This window comes from Leptopilina boulardi, unplaced genomic scaffold, assembly GCF_019393585.1.
Source record: "Leptopilina boulardi isolate dan_hultmark-lab unplaced genomic scaffold, ZJU_Lbou_2.1 LbouV2_222, whole genome shotgun sequence".
Lineage (NCBI taxonomy): Eukaryota > Metazoa > Arthropoda > Insecta > Hymenoptera > Figitidae > Leptopilina > Leptopilina boulardi.
This window is the reverse complement of record NW_026137777.1, coordinates 257,391-273,511: the sequence shown is the minus strand read 5'-3', so window position 1 is coordinate 273,511 and position 16,121 is coordinate 257,391. Positions and strand designations below refer to the sequence as shown.

General features: G+C 30.2%; 1 long non-coding RNA gene across 1 annotated transcript; it reads left to right on the top strand.

Moving 5' to 3' along the window:
• Positions 1 to 15,172: 15,172 nt before the first annotated feature.
• Positions 15,173 to 15,877, top strand: LOC127279705 (uncharacterized). The gene is made up of 4 exons (XR_007842673.1): positions 15,173 to 15,249; positions 15,325 to 15,420; positions 15,500 to 15,635; positions 15,770 to 15,877. It is a non-coding gene; the product is annotated as an uncharacterized LOC127279705 (long non-coding RNA).
• The last annotated feature ends 244 nt before the right edge of the window (positions 15,878 to 16,121 follow it).

The following is a 16,121-nucleotide window of genomic DNA, read 5'->3' as shown; positions in this document are numbered from 1 at the left end:
CAGCAAACAAATTTCCTTCCTCGTGGAGAAAGCATTAACATTGAAATAAACATACAAAAATAATATAATAATATAAACATTAGAGTACCTATACATTTGAGTAAAATTTAAAGAATTAATGGAAGTTAAAAAATCAAAAATTCATATTTTAACCGAAATTTCTAAATATTAATGAAAAATAATATATAATTTATAATTATTTACAATTATATCGATTCGTTTTAATGCAAGGAACACAATTATTTTATATTTAAACTTGAATTTAAATAAATATAAAATTTTTCAGCTAAAATGTGTATTTTCTATTTTTTAACTTTCATTAATTTATTACATTTACCTCAAATGTAAATTTTATATATACCAATTGATTTGTTTTCATGTAAGGAATACAATTATTTCATCAATAAACTTAAATTTAAATAATCACAAAATTTTATAGCCAAAATGTAAAATTTTGATTTTTTAACTTTCATTAATTCTTTAAATTTAAATTAAAACTTTACATATACTGATCGATTTGTCTTGACGTAAGGAATACGATTTTATTCTATATAACCTTAAATTTTTCTATTTAAAAATTTTTTCGATTAAAAAAAATTTTTGGAAAAAAGACGATAAAATTATTTTTTTGGGTATTTTTTAAAATCCTTTGGTCAGATTTGAGATATTAATATGATAAATGAGCCTACCAAATTTTATCTAAATCGATTAAAACCTGTTAATGTTATCTTCTAAAGAAGAAGAAGGAAGATTGCTTCCACGAGAAAGCAAAAATTAATAAATAAAAAATTTAAATTTTTTCCATTTGTGATTTCAAGCACAAGTGTTTTGTAAGATTGCAGCAAGCATATTGTAAGGTTCTGTTAACCACATATGAACCTTTTTGTGCAAGCTTACATTAATCTTTCACTGCAAGATTGCGGAAACATTGTTTTGAAAGCTTGCCGCAACCTTTCATTGCAAGCTTGCTAAGGTGGGACATTTTGTTACTTGAGGCAATCTTGCTGGAAGTTTGCCGCGCAAGTTTGGGAACCTGGCATTTTTATAATGCCGCAAGGTTGTTGCAAGTTTTTGTGCTGACTAGGTACAAGAACATTTGTTTAAAAATGTTTTTGAAAAAATTTGAAATTTTAATAAGTTATAATTCTTAAGACTCTTCACTTATGCATGCTAAAAATTATTTCGCAGCTGTAACGGCTTAAGAAAACTACTGCGCAGCTTTTAATTTTTAATTTAGAAAACATAAATGAACATGTACCAGAACATGTTCGACATCTGGTACAAAGAAAATTTACATGAAACCTGCACAAAATATATGTACATAACATGTGCACTTTCTTGTCCAGGATCTTGTACAAGTTCTGGTAAAAAAACATGTCTCAATTCCGGATGCTGAAGTTGTTTAAGAACATTACGTTTGCTCTTGTGGCAAAATTTTGTTGACCAATGTAATAGTATATTTTTATACAATGTTTTATTTTTTTAAAATAAAATGAAATAATTATTTATTTAAAAATTTAAAAAATCGTAATAAATTATAACATGATATTTTAATTTTATGGAACTAACACAATGGTTATTGCTGAGAAAAATCTTGGCGACTAGGACTCTTGGGCCTGGCGTGAGAAAAAGACCTTTGTTAACATCATCTCCAAGATGCTCTTATTAGAGCATATTAGATATTCTATGTCCGATTTTCAACGGTTATATATTTTACATTTTTATTGTTAATAAATGTTTTGGTTTTCGTTTGTAAATTCCGGGGACTGTCTCGAAATATTTGTGTCATGTCGTGTAGTGGCGCGACTCGACACGTTTGGAAACAATTAATCGTATCGTGGCGGGCCCGACATTTTTAGAAAGGACCCCACACTTTTTTATTGAAAATGGCTTTCAGCCAAATCTTTTGAAACTCTGTAGTTTTGTACTTTAAGGCTTCCTGAACAAAAAATCCTTATGCCAAAATTCAATTCTATGAGTAGTTTTTTAGCTACAGCACTTTCGAGTTAAAAAATAATAACGTAAAAATAATGTATTTATGAAATAATGTTTTCTTTTTCACAAATGAATCAAAATCGCTCAAAATCATTACTTGGGGGTTTTCCGGGTCGCTGAGTACGAATCTGTGCTTAGAATTTCGGAATTCAAAATGGAGAATCCAATATGGCGGACACGCTTTCGAAAAATCACTTTAATTCACTTCAAAATCATTACTCGGGAGTTTTTAAGGACGCTGAGTACGACAGGAAGAAAGAATTGAAGTAATAAACGAATAAAAAATTGTCAAATCTAATCTAACACAATAGAATAGGGCGTCCGCCGTATTGGATCCGCCATTTTAAATTCCAAAATTCTGAACACAGATTCGTACTCAGCGACCCCGAAAACCCCCGATTAACAGATTTTGAGCGATTTTGATTCATTTGTGAAAAAGAAAACATTTATAAATATATTATTTTTACGTTATTATTTTTTAACTCGAAAGTGCTGTAGCTAAAAAACTACTCATAGAATTGAATTTTGGCATAAGGATTTTTTGTTCAGGAAGCTTTAAAGTACAAAACTACAGAGTTTCAAAAGATTTGGCTAAAAGCCATTTTCAGTGTAAAAAGTGCGGGGTCCTTTTCAATCGTATCGTGGCGCGACCCGACATTTACAAATTCATAATCGTATCGTGGCGAAGCACGATACGTTTAGAAATTTCGAATTGTATCGTGGCGCGGCTGGACACGTTTACGAATTCCCAAAAGTATCGTGGCGCGACTAGACATAATAACAATTTGAGAATCGTATCGTGGGGCTGACCTACATCAATCAACATCTTGACAGTTTATTAAATGTTCAATAACATTTAAGGAAATAAAATTAAAATAAAATAGATATAGATTGAATATATTTCAAAATTAAATGTAAATTATTAAATTTATATTATATTATATTATATTATATTAAATTATATTATATTATATTATATTATATTATATTATATTATATTATATTATATTATATTATATTATATTATATTATATTATATTATATTATATTATATTATATTATATTATATTATATTATATTATATTATATTATATTATATTATATTATATTATATTATATTATATTATATTATATTATATATTTTTTCCACGAATTTCTGTTTTCATCCTACACTGTTTATTTTCATGTTCTTCGTTTTGTATTATTAACAACTTATTGTATTTGTATGTAAACAAACCACACTAAAAATTAAAAAAAATTTTGTTCAATAAAATAATTAGATTAATTTAATTTATTAACGTTTTAATTATGATTTAAAGAATTTAAAAAAAGTAATCCCTAATTACGAATGTAATATCAGTTTTTAAAATTTTCAAAATTTTCATTTCAAAAATGACTAAAAATGGGCAAGTTCGTGTAAAACTTGTTATTTAGGGTTTTTCGAGGTCACTGATTACGAATCCAATGTTAGTTTCTGAAAATTCAAAATGGCGGATCCAATATGACGGACGAGAAAATAAAAAATTAATTAATTGCTTACAGATGCAAACTGATGTTTGCTAACTGATCTATCAAAATTAGTAACCACAGCTAAATTTTTTGCTATGCGTGTAAAGGAATATTCCATGATTTATTTATTATTTTCTGATAGTATCCGGTTATGATAAATCCTGTATATTTAGTTTATATTTATTTTAATTAAATTTCTCGGAAATGTTATAAAACATCTAATAGACTGTCAAGCTGTTGATCAACAATTTTTATTGTATGCGACTTCTTTATTTTATTTGTTTACACTATTGTATAAAATTTCCAATTTCTCAGAAATCTTTGAAATATAATTAAGCGCAACAGAATAAGGTCTTATAGGGCTCAAAATGATCGTACAGACAAGTACTTTTAAATGCAAAATGGCCATTTCAAAAATTTTAAAATGGCGACCCTATATATTAGATAGAATGCCCGAAAATAAAAAATTATTTAATTATATCGTCGATAAAAATCTTAAAAACCCATCAATTACTTCCAATATAGCGGATGATTTTTTCAAAAATTGTTTAAATCATTTTTAGATATGTTTTAAAATTGTTACTCGAGGGTTTTTGGGGTCGCTGAATGCGAATCTAAAGTCAAATTTGAAAAATTGAAAATGGCGGTTCCAATATGGCGACCAAAAAAGTTTAAAAAATCCTTACATTCGCTTAGAAATTGTTACTCGGGGGTTTTTGGGGTCGCTGATTACGAATTTAAAGTCAGTTTTTAAAAATTCAAAATGATAGATCTAATATGGCGGATGATTTTTTTAAAAATTGTTTAAATCATTTAGATTTGTTTGAAAATAGTTACTCAGGTGTCTTTTGTGTCACTGAATTCGAATTTAAAGTCAGTTTTTAAAAATTCAAAATGACGGATCCAATATGGCGACCAAAAATTTAAAAAATCCTCAGTTTTTTTTGGGTCACTGATTACGAATTTAATGTTAGATTTAAAAAATCCAAAATAGTGGATACAATATCGACGCCTCCTTACATATAATCGCACTTCAAATGTCAAAATTATATAATCGTAACTCGGATCTTAGTTTAATATGAACGTAGCTCATTTTCCGAATAATAAAATCGTATCTCAATTTCCATTTAATATAATCGCATCTCAGATTTTGATTATATAGCTTTGACATTTGAAGTACGATTATTTACGATAATAATAATAATAATAATGTTTACGTCGATATGGCGACCAAAATTTTTAAAAAATCATAAGATTTGCTTGAAACTTGTTACTTGGGGTTTTTGGGGTCGTTGATTACGAATTTAACATATAGGTTGTTTATAATATGAGAGTTGAAGGTCAAAAATTAAAAAAAGTACACTGAAAAAAAATTATTTTATTCAAATATTTGATTGCTTATATATTTTTCAATAAATGTTTTATCAAACCAGATAATAATTATTATTATAATAATTATTATTATTATAATTATTATAATAATTATTATATTTATTTCATTAAACGTAACTTTACACTTTTATAATTTATCAAGTTTACATCAATTTTAAAAGTTCGCGCTCGCATAATTTGCGGACAAAAAAAGAACTATAATGTAAGATGCGCGTCTTACCTTATAGTTCACCTTTTTTCCGCAAGGTGGAGAAAATGAAATGAAATTAAATTCTCTCACTAACGAGATGCGTTATGAAACATAAGTACAGACAACTTTTAATATAGAAATATTACAAATTTTTCGTGAGCCTTCGCAACTAAGTAGATTTTTTGTGTTCTTGTCTTATAAATCAGTTCTTTTCAGAGCTATTCTTTTCTTTCCTTTTTCTGTTTTTTCTTGATTTCATTTTTTTCATTTCTTTTCTTTCTTCATTTTCAATATTCATTTCTGTTCTTATTGTTTTTTTTATTTTTGTGTTTTGGTATTTGTATTCTTTATTCGTCTTTTTATTTCTAAAAGATGATTCGCTTAAATCAGTGCATTAATCCTTTGGAAAATGATGGTCACGTCGGGAAAAATTTAAGAAATGTTTCTGAAAAAATTCTAGAATTGTTTCCATCTTTACCACAAAATTCAAAAATTTGTGTTGTTTGTAGAAAATTATGTACTCCTAATGTTGAACATGATGAATTAGTAGTAACTGATTTTAAAAATAATGATGAAGATGTCGATGTATCACCACCTAAAAAACAACATTTGTCTCGTGAGCATGAGTTAGAAGAACTTTTAAACGGTATTAAAGAAATATAATAGCTTACCGGATAATGATCCATTGCGGATAACAATTCTCACAATGGCACCTGAATGTTGGAGTATTCGAAAAACTGCGGACGAATTCGGCATATCCATTAGAATGGCAAAATTATGCCAAATAAAAATAACGTTGTTAGCGTTAAAATTAATAACGTGAAACAAAATATGCAAAAGCGGTTTTTACTCTGCGATTTAAAAGTCTTGCATACGCAATTTAAAGAGCAGTTTCCTGATTTTCCAATAGGACTAAGCAAATTTGTTGAACTTAGACCACAATGGTGCGTTCTCGCTGGTTCTGCTGGTACTCTCAGTGTTTGTGTTTGCATCATTCATGAAAATTTTAAAGTAATGGTTGATGCTGCTGAAATTGTGAAGCTTACCACAGATTCGAATTTCCCAATATATGACTGGAAAGACTGCATAAATTTTGCTTTATATGAAAATCGTACACCAGAGTGTTACTTCTCTAAATGCGAACATTGCCCTGGAATCGAAAAATTTTCTAATTATATTAAAGAAATCTTAGAAGAAAATCGAGTGACTGAAATTTTTTTTAGTTTATGGGAATCAACAGATAGGCGCACTCTGCAACAACACTGCTTATCGACGACAGAATTCATTACAGATTTGTGCAAACGCTTAACCGCTTTGATTCCTCATCATTTTATTTCAAAGGCACAATCCGCATTTGCGGCTGAAAAAAACGAAAACCTTAACCACTTCGCTGGCAGGGCGTTCCAAATGGCGTTCCACGTTGCCTGGTCAGAAGTGGCGAAAATCGTGAAATGGCGTTCCTGTTTTAGGACAATTTTTAAAAACAATACTCAGCTTTTATTTATCACAGAAGAATATTTATATGGTTTTGACATCTTGGAACACGAAAATGATGATAAAAATGTCGTTTTCTAAAATTAAAAAAATTTTTTTATGTTGAAAGTGACTAATTTTGATATTTTTCCCAGAAAGGCGTTCCACTTTCAAACACAAATATGTAAAAAAATTGTTGTCAGATTGTCTTCAAACTTGTTACTCGGAGGTTTTCGATGTCGCTGATCACGAATCCGGTGTCCGTTTTTCAAAATTCAAAATGGCGAATCCAATATGGAGGACAATTCTTTTCAAAAATTAATATATTCGCTTGAAAATCGTCACCCTGGGGTTTTTTGTGAAGCTGATTATTATATTAATATATCAATAATAATAATATAAAAAATAGTAATAATAATAATAAAAGCTATAAATATTTAAAATAATACATAATTATATAAATAATGATATGTTAATTATGTTATATGTTCTTATTCTTGCAGCCTACACGTGGCGGGATCTGGGTGGAGAATACATTCTCCAGCAAATGCAGAAGGGTTTCATACAAATTAGCGAATATATTAATTTTTGGAATAAATTGTCCGCCATACTGGATCCGCCATTTTGAATTTTAAAAATTTGAATAATCTGACTTCAGATTAGTGATCTGCGATTTAAAAAAACCCCCGGGTGACGATTTTCAAGCGAATATATTAATTTTTGAAAAAATGGTCCGCCATTTTGATTGGTCATTTTCAACATAAAAAAAATTTTTAATTTAAAAAAACGACATTTTTATCATCATTTTCGTGTTCCCAAGATGTCAAAACCATAGAAATATTCTTCTGTGATAAATAAAAGCGGAGTATTGTTTTTAAAAATTGTCCTAAAACAGGAACGCCCTGCCTGCGAAGTGGTTAAAAGGGGAGAAGTAATAGTTCAGTGTCACTTCTCAGAAAATTATGCCTATGTTCGGTATTAATATATTATAAAACGTCCGTTGAAATTAAGCATAAAAGCATTATATTATTGTCAAACTCCACGACTACATGATGTACACGGCAGTGTACATAATGCAAAAAATGGTCATTCCCTGTATTAAAAATGTTTATCCCGAAGTGACCAAAGTCTTTTATTTTACAGAGGGTGCAAAGCAGCATTACAAAAATAAATCTCAAGCGATAAACCTTATGAACCATCAAAATGATTTTGGAGTTGATGCAGAATGGCACACGTATGCTACAGCACGTGGCAAAGGGCCAAGTTACGTTATTCGAAAATGAATTTAAGGGATAAAACACAATAAAAAAATTAAGACCCTTTTATACATTTATTTTATAAAAAGAAATCTTGACTTTAAAATATTGAAATAATACAGTAAGATAAGAAGATGGAACGATACATGTTTTTAAAAACTTACTCTACTGCTTATTATACCGTCGCAAGCTAACGAGGGCGAGGCGTCGAGCTGCTATCCGACGGGCGGAAAAATATACACACTCATCAAAGCGCGAAAATGTCAATTGGTTGCGTACAAGAATGCACTTACGGGTCCACCGAATCCAAACAGCGCAGGCACCACACGTGCGGACTGGACGGTCAAAAAGACAAAAATTCAATAATTTAATTTTATTCAAATTATTGGATTTTTATTAAACACGACTTCCGTTGGACTTCGTCGGCGTAAAGTATTCACTTTAAATTTTCGTCCGTCCAATTTTAATCACTATCTTTGTAGTAGATTGTAAAAATTTAAAAACCGACTCACGGACGGGCATAGTCCCGGCGTCTCAAAATCGTTTTTATGATTCTGAAAAATTTCAGAGCTGACTCGCGGATGAGAGTTGTACTGCAATTAATTGACTTCTGCGATGCTCTTTTATATGAACGATTAGAGACTTTAGGTGGGAAAATTTTGTGGACTAAGGGTTTTTAACACGTGAATAAGGCGTAAGCTCTGGGCCTGTTACTATGCCAATAATGCTGAGTTTTTATTTTCTTTTAATGGTATAGCCAAATATAATAATACATATGTACTTGATAAAATCAAGCACGAGTTATATTGAAAAGCTTGTTTTCTCTTGGGTTTATTTTATGAATTTTCCTTGTTGGAAAATGTTTTGGTTTTAGGTATATTTACCCTTTTTTCCATTTGTAATAATTACAACTTTGATGTTGCATTGTCATAGGCATGTAAAATTGTTAGGCCCAGAATACGTAATAAAATAGTGCAGAAGAAGATGGGAGCTAAAGAATTTTTGTTCACGGAAACGCTTATCGCGTAGATTTTATTTTAAGTATTATTTTTATTTAAAATTTTTATTTTATATTGTATAAATTTTTTTTTCTTTTTCCGCGGGAAGTCCAATTTTTAATGTGGTTCCTATGCCTATTTATACTCATTTTGGACCTACAAGTGATGATAGCGTGCCTCACAAAATAAGGTATCTATTGTTATCATTTGCAATCAATAATTCCTGTAGATTTTAAATTATGAACATTGCCGCAACGTCCAACGCATACAGGGCGCTGCTGCATTGTTCTTTAACGCACTCGCAACATTCGCAACATTCCCATTTACTAACTTTTACAATTTTGGTTTGGGAACATTGCCGCAACGTCCAACGCATTTAGGGCGCTGCTGCAATGTTCATTAACGCACTCGCAACATTCGCAACATTGCCGTTCGCTACTTTCTTCAATTTTAAGTGGGGAACATTGCCGCAACGTTTAATGCGCTCAGAACGCTGCCGCAATGTTCATTAACACATTTGCAATATTCCCATTTATTAACTTTTACAATTGTGGATTGGGAACATTGCCGCAACATATTGAACGCGGTTGCAATGTTCATTAACACACTTGTAGCATTTACAGCACTAAAATTAAAGATTTTCAATTATTATCTATGTGAATATAATTTTCATTTTTCAATGTTATATTTAATTATGAATGCTCGTAGAAATAATATTAGAATATATGCACATATTTTTATTGGTGATATTTCTGACATTTTGTTTGAGATATTTGTAATAATAATAATAATAATATGTGCATATAAATTTGGCTTAAAACTCATAATCTGGTAATTCTAAAAAGAAAAAGTATGGAATGAAACATTTTTTGAACGTATAATTTTGATAAACAGGTTAATTTAAATTAATAAGTTTTTTCAAAATTTGTTCGCCATATTGGATCTGTCATTTTGAATTTTAAAAAACTGACGTCGGATTCGTAATCAGCGACCCCAAAAACCCTTGAGTAATTATTTTCAGACAAATATATTAAGTTTTTTCAAAAATCGTCCGCCATATTGGATCCGACATTTTGAATTTTGAAAAACTGACGTCGGATTTGTTATCAGCGACCCCGAAAACCCCCGAGTAACGATTTTAGTATGTTTTTTTTATAAACTTTCTGATTAAATGCACATTATCCACTTATTGAAAAACTTACTTGTTTAGCTAATATTTAAAGTTATGTAACTTTGACAAAAAAATTTTTTATCATTGCAAACCAATATTTTTTAAAAGCATAGAACATTAGCTTGAATTTCCACTTTGGATCATGTAATTCCGATGTATTGTTAACGAGTTATTAAATATTCAGTTACCCCGAGTATACTCGGGGTTAACCGTTTTGGCACAGTCAATTTACCCCGAGTTAACTCGGGACAAACCGTAAGGAGGTTAAAATTTACGAGACGTAAATTTCCCTACAATACACGTGCAGCTCCTTGCCAGTTTGCCAGCAGCTCTTAATTAGTCCACACCTTTTTTTTGAAACGCGCGATTCGGGTGTGTAAAATTAAAGAAAGAAAATGTGTGAGAGTGATAGTGAAGTGCTAAGTGAGTTCCTTCTAAGGGTGGTTTCACGAACTTCCTATCAACGACAGGGACTGTTATTTGTTTTCCAGAAAGTGAAAAGAATGAGGCCGGCAGATATTCAGGAAAAAGAGGAGCGAGAGCTCTTGGAAGAAGAGGAAACAAATTTTAAAAAAATCGAAGCCGCCATTCGATTAAAGGCAGTTCTGGCAGGATTAAGAGGAGAGAAAGGGTAAGTGGTTCAAAATTTTATTTTAACAAGGAAGAAAAAAGAAAAACTTGAACAGCAAAACATTGAGTGTTCATAAAATGTGGAAAAATTTTCAATTTTTTTGAAATTGTCGATTTTTCGTCGACATTTTGAAAAACGTCAGTTCTTACAAAATCTCGACAAAACATCAAATATTCTTCAGTTTCGAAAAATTTACAATTTTACGAAATTCCGGCCCTGGCTGCCTGTTATTTCAAAGTGTTTCAGTTACGCTCTCGTATTATATGAACTTTTCGTGTTATTCTGATTTTGTGCTATACGGATCGTGTATTATTATAAACTCTTAGTGGCATTTTACCATTATTTATCATAGTTGATTCTTTCAGTTATAATTTTTAGTGATATTTTACTTTTTCAAAAAACTTTTATAATTCTAACCTAGCTTTTGTTTCTTTTAAGAATGGGATCTAAAGGAAATGATCTTAGTGCTAAAGTCTGTTTATTTTGTAATAAAACAGTTAATGATGCAATTTTTTGTAAATCCTGTGCTTCTCCATACCATCGAAGTTGTGCTAATCGCGTGGGTGTTTTAGAAAGTGAAGCATTTTCTAAGTGTTGTCGTCCTCGATCACCTATTATGTCTCAGACAGATTCCGGCAGCCTTGCCTCATCTGCTGCTAATGACACAGGACTGACCACTAACTGTCTGGAATCAATTACACGGTGCTACAAAAATTTTTTTTAAAAATGTACTTCTCATGAAACCTATTGGAGGTTGTAGATCACAAAAAACTAAGAAGAATGTTGTATATTAAATACTCCAAACACCCCTAAATTTTCATTTTAGAGACAGAAAACCATTTTTACGTATGTTTATGCATAAAAACCTTTGTAACTTTCTTATTTCTGCACGGATTTCAAATTTTTATTTTCATTTTGAAGCTGAGAAACAGAGCTTTTTAGCCCATATTCGATATTTTTGTTTAAATTAATATTTATAACAGAAAAATTACAAAAATGTTCAGAAGTTGTCATTTTTCTCGCAATTTTTCAACTTTAACTGATATTTTCAGCATTAATTTTAATTTAAACATTCTTTCTCTTCTTGCGCTATTAAAGCGTATTAAATTCTGCATCCAATAAGCCCTATTTGAATAGATTTTGTAAAAAATTAACTGAAGTATTGGAATTCGAGATTTCTCATATTGTTTTAACCCCTTAACGCCCAAATGAGCTGATTCTCGACTTGAATTTTAACCATTGACCTTGTGCGACGAGTGTTTAGAATAATCGAATCATTGGACTTATTGCGAAAAGTTTTAGAAGGAATTGATTAATTAGGCATAGAATCTGATCTTCTTTTGCGTGGCATGGTGTAAAAGTAATAACAAATTATTATGTCAAAAACTATGAATTTATCTTTTAACAAGCAATAGAAATATGTGCGACAAACTTGTTCGCTTCGACCTAATTATCGAAATGTACAGTACTGCCCTAAATGCCCATATTGTTTATTACAAAAGTATAAAATATACTAAACTAAAATCACCATTTTGAATTTTTGAAAACTGACATCAGATTCGTAATCAGCGACCCCGAAAACCCCCGAGTAACGAGTTTCAAAAGAATCCGATAATTTTTTGCAAAAGTCGTCCGCCATATTGGATCCGCCATTTTGAATTTTTGAAAACCAAGTGCATATTCGTAATCAGCGACCCCGAAAACCCCCAAGTGACGAGTTTGAAAAGAATCCAATAATTTTTTGCAAAAATCGTCCGCCATTTTGAATTTTTGAAAACTGTTATCGGATTCGTAATTAGCGACCCCGAAAACCCCCGATTAACGAGTTTCAAGAGAATCCGATAATTTTTTGAAGTATTTGTCCGCCATATTGGATCCGCCATTTTGAATTTTTGAAAAGCAAGTGCATATTCGTAATCAGCGACCCCGAAAACCCTCAAATGACGAGTTTTAAGAGAATCCGATAATTTTTTGCAAAAATCGTCCGCCATATTGGATCTGCCATTTTGAATTTTTTAAAACTGACATCAGATTCGTAATCAGCGACCCTGAAAACCTCCGAGTAACAAATTTCAGGCGAATTTAAGCGAATTTGAAAAAAAGAAATTTACAAACATTATTTTTGAAAATTTTTTGACATTCAGGCGCCATTTTGAGTTAAAAATAAAGAAAAATAAAAAGTTGAAATGCATATTTTTAAAGTACAGCTATCGGGGGCACGTTTTTTATATCTTAAAGAATAAACAAAAAATGATATACTGGAAAGAATTGCAATTGAAAAAAATTTTACATGACAAAAACTTGTATTTTTTGGGTGTTTTTGAAAAAAAGAGGGATTAAATATTATTTTTTGAAAAAAAGAGGGATTAAATATTATTTTTTGAAAATTTTGACCACGCAATTTGAAAGAGCGATAAAAAATCAGTCGGAAATGATTTGTCTGATATTTAAAAAAAAATTTTCTGTTAATGGTACAAGGTTGAAATTCAAGTCGAGAATCAGCTCATTTGGGCGTTAAATGGTTAATAGAAATATTTCTAAATTGTTATTTTATACCCTATTGAATATCCCTGTTCAAAATCTTGTACAAGAAAATATACATTTTCGTGCCCCAGAATTTAGATCAAGTTCTGGTACCAGAACTTGTACAAGATCTTGTACAAAAAGATTTATTTAATATTTGTATACAAGAAAATGTATGTGTTCTTATACATATGCTTGTGCAGGTTAATGTACTTCTTCTTGCACCAGATTTGAGAAAAAATTATTTTAAAAATTATTTCTCTTCTTGTACATGTTTACCCAGTAAAAAAAAGAATTGGGAGTAAACGAAAAGAATTGGTGGTAACTTAAACTGAATTCGGTTTGTCGAAAAAACCGAATTGGAACGTTACGGTGAATTATTTTTTCTTACTGTGAATTCTTTTCTTTTGAATATTTAAATTGACGTTTGTTTATTCGAGTTTACATTATAAATGAATAAAATAAATGTTTCGAAGTCTAAAAAAGCCATATAAGTACTACTCACATAATAAATTGTCGGTAAATCTGTCACATTTCACTTTTATTTCTTTTAAAAAAATTATATATTTCTTATTCCAAATCGGCTTTTTTTAGATAAGAATATGTACAAGAACATGTACTTTTTCTTGTATACAAATATTAAATATATTTTCTTGTTCAAGATCTGATACAAGAAGTAGAATTTATTTTATTTCTAAAAATGCAAAAAATGACAAAAATTAGTAAAACCTTTACAACTTGGAGTATTTTTATTCAATTGTGTTTGTTTATAGTTCATTTATAAAATTAATATTTGTTAAAAAAAACTCATTGTTAGCATGACCAACATGGAATAAAAACTGTCAGAACTTGACAAATACTATACATAAACAATTAAGAATGAAAAAGAAAAGAATAAACTGTAATGTTCTTGAATCAGCTACTAGATCTGTAAAGAGAAAAACTACAATAATTCAGTTAATTTTTTACAAAATCTATTCAAATAGGGCTCATTAGATGCAGAATTTAATACGCTTTAATAGCGCTAGAAGAGAAAAAATGTTTAAATTAAAATTAATGATGAAAACATCAGTTAAAGTTGAAAAATTGCGATATAAATGACAAGTTCTGAACATTTTTGTAATTTTTCTCTTATAAATATTAATTTAAACAAAAATATCGAATATGGGCTAATAAGCTCTGTTTCTCAGCTTTAAAATGAAAAAAAAATTTTGAAATCCGTGCAGAAATAAGAAAGTTACAAAGGTTTTTATGCATAAACATACGTAAAAATGGTTTTCTGGCTCTAAAATGAAAATTTAGGGGTGTTTGGTGAATTTTATATGCAGACAAAACATCAAATGTTCTGAAGTTTGGAAAAATTTACAATTTTTCAAAATTGTCGATTTTTCGTCAACATTTTGAAAAACGTTAGTTCTTACAAAATCTCGACAAAATGCCAAATATTCTTAAGTTTGGAAAAATTTACAATTTTACGAAATTGTTGATTTGTCGTCGACATTTTGAAAAACGTCAAGTTCTCACAAAATCTCGACAAAATACCAAATATTTTTAAGTTTGGAAAAATTTACAATTTTTCGAAATTGTCAATTTTTCGTCGATATTTTGAAGAACGTTTGTTCATACAAAATCTTGATAAAACATTGAATATTTATCAGTATGGAAAAATTTACAATTTTTCGAAATTGTCGATTTTTCGTCGACATTTTGAAATACGTCAAGTTCTTACAAAATCTCGACAAATCATCAAATATTCTTAAGATTGGAAAAATTTACAATTTTTCGAAATTGTCAATTTTTCGTCGATATTTTGAAAAACTACTTACTTAATAGTAACAGTTTGAAAGAAGTTTTGTTTAAAAAAAAATTTAGGATATATATATATATATGAATATATTTTTATATATATATATATTTTTTTTAGATTCTTCGTAGAGTTTGGGACCTGGAGGCCGGCTCCCCTTCGTAATAATGAATAGGAACTGTGGAGGGCTAATCCTCTTCTTCGGAGCAGTAGCCCGAGAAAGAGGTTCAGCCGGACACAGTGGTACCAGAAGTACCTCTGTTGCGAGAAAAGTGGACAGTATCTTTGTCGGAGTTACTAGGCGACGGTATGTTTATATATATGTAGGACTACATACATATGAGAGAATAGTATATGTAACCCTTTTCTTATTTTGTTGCAGCCTAATTTCATAAGCACCCACGGTTGTCCGGGAGGAGATGGGAAGGGTGCCTGTTCTCCAGGGCAAGTGGAGTGTAGATAGGTGTCACCCCGTAATGTAAGTATATATGTGTTCATGCAAGTACATGTGTGTATGTGCAATTAAATTTTTCCTTATTTCTCTCTTTTCTTTTTAGCCCACTCTGTTCCTTATTACCAGTGGCACCGGAGGTCGGGTACCAGCCGGTTTCCAAGGCCTTCAAAATCACTTTTTTACAGTGCCACTACTAGACCCGGGGTCAGGAGTCGAAAACCAGAGCAAGATGGCAGCTGGTGAGTGGTTTACCCCTTTTTTAAATAGAATCGTAAAAACTAAACAAAAAATAATTTTGACAACAGAAAGAGTGGGGAGAGAAAAGGAGGAAAAAAAATATAGAGAGAGAAAAGAGTTTTTCTCCTTTTTTTAGAAAATCAATGTTCCGGTTAACCGAGTTTGGGAGACACTTGGCTCGGAGGGATTTCTTTTGGACCCGGTTGTCCCAAATGCTGCCACCCCGGTCTACGGTGAAGAGTCCAATCTCTTCTCTTTCTCGCGCGCTCCAAAAAAATTAAACCAAAATTATGCTTTAAATAAAGTTTTGACAAAAATTTCAATTTTAATAGACTTGATTGCAAAATTAATATTTTTCAAAACTTCATTATAAAATTCTCCTTTTTTTTCTAAAAAAAATTATACAAAATTATACTTTGAATATATATATATATATAAATTTTGGACAAATCTTGATTTTATTCCTTCCCCTTTTTATTTTATTATTA